General features: G+C 38.0%; 1 long non-coding RNA gene across 1 annotated transcript; it reads left to right on the top strand.

The window, feature by feature from the left end:
- Positions 1-2,572: 2,572 nt before the first annotated feature.
- On the top strand, positions 2,573-4,458 carry LOC109958186 (uncharacterized). The gene is made up of 3 exons (XR_002274643.1): positions 2,573-2,670; positions 4,085-4,216; positions 4,368-4,458. It is a non-coding gene; the product is annotated as an uncharacterized LOC109958186 (long non-coding RNA).
- The last annotated feature ends 1,445 nt before the right edge of the window (positions 4,459-5,903 follow it).

Raw genomic sequence — 5,903 nt, 5'->3', positions numbered from 1 at the left:
AGCCGAGTGTGAAGCGGCTGGGATGAGAATCAGCACCTCCAAGTCCAAGGCCATGGTTCTCAGTCGGAAAAGGGTGGCTTGTTCCCTTCAGGTTGGTGGAGAGTTCCTGCCTCAAGTGAAGGAGTTCAAGTATCTTCGGGTCTTGTTCACAGGTGAGGGAAGGACGGAACGGGAGATTGACAGGCGGATCAGTACAGCTTCTGCAGTAATGCAGTTGATGTACCGGTCCGTCGTGGTGAAGAAGGAGCTGAGCTGTAAGGCGAAGCTCTCGATTTACTGGTTGATCTACGTTCCGACTCTCACCTATGGTACATTAGCTTAGACACTGGAGGTCCCGGGAGGTGTTCTGGGCATGTCCCACCAGGAGGAGGCCCCGGGGAAGACCCAGGACATGCTGGAAGGACTATGTCTTTCGGCTGGCCTGGGAACGCCTCTGCATTCCCCCGGAGGAGCTGGAGGAAGTGTCTGGAGAGAGGGAAGTCTGGGCATCTTTGCTTAGACGGCTGCCCCCGCGACCCGGTTCCGGATAAGCGGAGGAAAATGGATGGATTTATGGATGTTGGTAAGGTCCACACAGTTTTTTTTCAGCCCAATAAATAAAAACATAGCACTTAACAAGTGTGTACTTTCTTTTGCCATGACTGTATACTGCATAATGTGTTTGTTGTTGAATATAGTGCACCTGGTGAGTATATTAACAAGTCCAGAACTTGGAGCAACACAACCCAGTGAAGAAGATAACTCAAAACTTCATCAACTCACAGTACAGATCCATGATGTAACAGATCTTGACATCCGGCCAACAACTCAGATGGTAAGTAATAGGGGTGGGAAAGGAGTGATCGTAGACCTTTGGCAACGTGTATTGTAGCATACTACCCACGATACAAATTACAGTGTACCCTCTGAGGTGCAGTGGCAATGACAACAGATACTGCTGCTATTTTGTTAAAGTTAGAAACATTTAAAATTCTCAGATCAACAAGTCATAAGCAAAACGTTAAATCACAAACATCTTTTTCCAACAATAGTAAGGTAGACAAACTACAATTTAATTTCCATGAAAGTGAGCCATGCTCCATGCTGAACAAATTGGTCTTTATATGCAGCCAGCTGTGAGACGAGTAGGCAGGGACCGTCTACAAAGTGCAACACTGAAAATAGGTGACTACAGAAATATTAAGCAACTTCACTTTTGTATAGCGTAGTACCATCAAATTCTGTTCACACATTAATAGTTTCCTGCAGTTTATATTACTTGGTTATATATATATATATATATATATATATATATATATATGGGCATGTCACCACAGGAGGAGTCGTGAAACAGGGATTCAGCCACAACACTAGTGCAAAGTGATGTTTTGTGGCACTATATATAAGTGAAGTTATTGAATATTTTTCCTCAGCTGCACATTGAAAATAGGGATTCAAATTTTGAGCAGCTTTGTTGATTGATAGTTGGCCACGTTACAATTCAGTTACTGGTTAATCGTTAACAATAAGATTTTTTTTTATAAAATACTTTTAACTAACGATCTATATTCACCATAAAATCTGGAGTAAATTTGGAATTTAAAGATGTAAACACCAAGCTACTTGAGTAACGTATGTAACAACAAAAAATGACCTCCTGTCCGTCACTTTTCAGCAACTGGCCGGACAGATTCAATCTAAGATAGCAAACAGGTTTGCCCTGTCTCATTAAAGCACAGTCGCTTAAGATATATTTTAATCAATTAATCATTGACATTCTTAATAGAGATCAATTTGTCCAGTATGGCGGATGGCTCATTTTGATGAAAATTAAGTTGTACCTTCTGTACCTTACTACGGTTGGAAAGAGATGTGGTTTGTTTAACGTTTTCCTTATGATTAATTGATCTGGGAACTCGTGTACAATAATTAGACTTCACATAGGTGCACAAAACATCATATAAAAGCAGCTTATATGCCATGAATAATAATAATACATCATAGTCCACATGTCCAAATCATTTATAAGTATTCCTGAGACCAAGTAAAGCAGGTACTATCCACTGCTGTCATGAGGTAGTCTCCGATCCACTTTAGGGGTGTGTGATAATGTATTTTATGCTTTCTTCAGTAATGAAAATTGAATATCTTTTCCATTTTTTTTTTTTTTTTTTTACTTCACAAGTTAAAAGTAGTTTGTTAAAAAGGAGGAACAATTGCCTGGTCTCTTTTATAAAAGTGAGGGTAAACAATAGAAGTTAAAATGGTTTGTGTTTCTTAGGCTTGGTGGCGATGAACCTGTCTGACCCAGCAGAGGGACGACGTCTTGGAACTTGTCACCATTAAATTAGAGATGGTCATTACTTCATGTGGTGAGATGACATCTTTATATTTTGTCTTAATACAAGGACCATATATCAAAGTGTGCTCACTGTCCAAATAAAAATACTGTGGCCACTAATGAAAAGCTAAAAAAAATTGTTCAAAATGCAGCAAACCTGTGAAAACCAAAGTATGATGGATTGAAATTATAAAGCATATCATGCTTTAACATTCAGGTTTTTTCTTCATTCCCCCTTAGACAGTCCTCAACCAGATTGTCTGGCAATGGAATGATAGCGACAATGACAATCATCCCTACACAGTGAGCAACCAGACATACAACAGGTTTTTGAAGACAAGTTGAGACAGGTAAGTTTCTGTTTATAATGACTGTTTATTAATGAAATCCAATAAGGCTTTACAGTCAAATTGCATGACTGGAGAAGTATTCATAACTGTGGGAGTTTCCAAGCACATGCAATGTAACACAATGTGTGAGGCACTCTGCCACGGCAACTTTGCCTTTAGTCCTTGTTTAGATGGGTCTAAACAAGCCTAATTCCCCAATGAGGCAAACTGTTTAAAATAGGAGGTCTCTGTAAGAGCACAGTCATTTGAAAACACTGATTATTTACTTTTGGTTGCTAGAGTGGTATGGACTTAAGCTGCACACTCTAAAACAGCAGTGCAATATGTAACGAGACAAATGCATTTCCTGAAGAAAATGCATGTGGATGCAGAAGAATTGCCCTGAAAATGTTGAAATCCATTGTTGAAACAGCTGAAGGCTGAGATGCAATGCTGAATAATTATGGAAGATGAAATGAAAAACTGAAGTTGGGAATTTAATTTCATTATCTGTAGAATGTGAGAGCTTTCCTAAAACAGTGGAAGGCTTAATCGCAAAGTAAGAGGTAGAAATTAAATGGCTTAAAGTTCTAAAAGAATAAATAATTTTTACTGACATATGAAGGCAGACCAACCTCTGTGTGTGTGTGGGTGTGTCACTGTACCTCTGTGTGTGTTACTATGCGACACTGTATTGCTTTGACTGTGTATGTTTGGGTGTTTGTTTTTGTATGTGTGTGTGTGTGTGTGTGTGTGTGTGTCTTACTGTGTGACCGTTTGTGTGGTACCATGTTAATTTTAATGTTTCTATTTTAAGCAATTAAAATGTGTGACCACTGACTTTGGTACGGCAGGTTGGGGTTTGCTTCCCTGTTAGGGCGTGATCAATATCCAGTGTCTTTAGCCTTAGATTTTTTTCATGGGAATAACTGGACACCTTTATTTCTCTGAAAACTACATAAATAAAACAGAGAAAGAAAAGTAATATCTGGTTGAGCCGATCATACAGCAGTGGCTGAAGAGAAATCTGAGCGAACTTCTTTTACTTTTAATTTATTCTAAGTTAGAGTAACAAGTTTTAACATTCAGAATTTTTACAATGCCAAAATAAATAAGCTAACACATTGTCCAAATAACAGAAGCTTATTTAATACAACTTATGATAGGATAAAGTGAAATATGATTCAGTGACAGTTGCTTTATTAGGTCAACACTGCTCTCAAGTTCTGTACTTATGGCTTCCAAATCATTCCTTCCAGATATTCGTACCATCATCTATCACATTTGTTAGGTTAAAGTGTTTATAAATAACTGGCAATCATTGGATATCATATGAAAATAAGACATCATTCTTTCTGAGGTTATGCATTAGTAAAATCATTCAACTTTTACTTAAAGAAAAGCTGTTTAATTTGACTTTTTAATTTTTTGCCAGAGTGCACATTCATCATCTTGGATAAGCAGCGATGGGCAGATCCCAGTATAGAAGAGGAGCAGCGCACGGTGGGAGATGTCAACATGTTCCCAACGGACCTCTCCTCAGCTGCGCTGGAGATCATGATAGCAGGTGATGCTCAGTGTGCTTATCTTAAAAGTGAGTCAAAATCAAAGGCTGAGTAAATATCTACAGTCAGCCTGTGCTGTAGTTTGTACATCTCAGTCATTTCCTGCGTATATCTCTTTATATCTGGACACTATGTTCCCCTTGTTTTCTACAGAGGCAAGGGCACTGGGAAGGAGGTGACACACATGGTGATGCTAGTCAAATGAATGGGAATTTAATTGTACAAATAGCAATGTATGTACATTGTGAGCATGTGTAGGAAAGATTTGTATCTAAAACGTTTTTGAACGTGTGAATAAAATCTGTAAACAAATTATGTTACACAAACACACTGAAAATAAGCATGTTTGTGAACATCTGTATACAGAAAAAGTAGTGAGGTTTAGTGTGTATCACACCTGAATCTGATTAGACAGTGACAGTCAAATTGTCCATTCAGGTGGTAGCTGGGCTCTTCAAGTTAGTTTTCGGTGGCAGTTCTGTAAGTTTGATTGTAGTGGAGGATCACGATGGACAACAGTGGTAGCTCTTCTGCTACTCTGGTGGGTCGCATTAGAAAATTGTAGAAAATCACAGTAAACATTTCATGTGTTGCGTTCTGTATGTAGGTAGTGTGTAGGTGCTTCATTGTTAACACAGTTGTCCAAATTTATGTTTTCTATCCCAGGTGGAATACTTTATTTAGCATTAGCTGAATGCTAATGTAGGACATTAGCCGTCCAGTCCTCTTGCTTTGTTTGAGCCTGTCAGTTGTTAGACTAATTGTGAAATCTGCTCAATCTAGGAGAAATCTCTAAGAGTTGATTTATAACTTATTCCCTGTTGGATGTGTAGTCTTGTAGATGAAAGAACTATTCTAGCTTTACATGCCCCAATAATGTAAATGTTTTTATATTTAATATTAATAGTGCAGCTCAATAAAAAACCCTGGCTACTTTGGGCCTCCCTGGGTCTTCATCTGAACAGTGGTGTTATATTGGCAACAAAGAAACAAACTCCCCATGCATGCTACTACCTCAATACGATGGTCACACTATGCTGTTATCTGAGCACCAACCATCTGTTAAGAACAGACCACACACAATACTGTAAATCATTGCACAATTCATTGTAGATCTGCAGATGTGCTCTCCGAGTCGCACCTCACAATACTTGTTTTTGGCTGTGAGCTAATTTGTTAAAATAACTTGACACCTTCTCAGTTTTAATGTTGTAGCCTCATCTTTACATTGGTAGATACTGTTACAGTGAGTATAAAAAAAACCATGTCCAATGACAAGTAAAACTAAGAAATAAAATGTGCTGTGGCACTCTTCTTTATATAGCTGAACTTGTCCTGACTTGAATGGTTTTTCTAGCTGAAAATAACGATGGGAATTCTGGCTCTTTGAAGAGAGCCAGTTGTTATGGCTGGGCTCACTAAAAAGAGCCGGCTCTTTCAGCTCCCAAGTGGCTCTTCAGATTTTTTGTTGCGTAAATTACTTTTTAACCAAAAATAATGTAAAATTATGTGTAAAATGAATTGCTAATGTACAAAACAAACATATCAAATGTTTATTTATATGGCTTATTATACTCAGAGTGCTACAAAAAAATTATTTTAAAGTACAAAAACGTGTGTATATTTATAAAATTTTAACTATTTACAATGAAACAACATAGAGAAGCTTTGAGAATCACACCACAAAAT

This window comes from Monopterus albus, unplaced genomic scaffold, assembly GCF_001952655.1.
Source record: "Monopterus albus unplaced genomic scaffold, M_albus_1.0 scaffold31.1, whole genome shotgun sequence".
In the NCBI taxonomy this organism is placed as follows: domain Eukaryota; kingdom Metazoa; phylum Chordata; class Actinopteri; order Synbranchiformes; family Synbranchidae; genus Monopterus; species Monopterus albus.
Note: the sequence above shows the minus strand (reverse complement) of the source record. Positions and strands in the feature narration are given on the sequence as shown.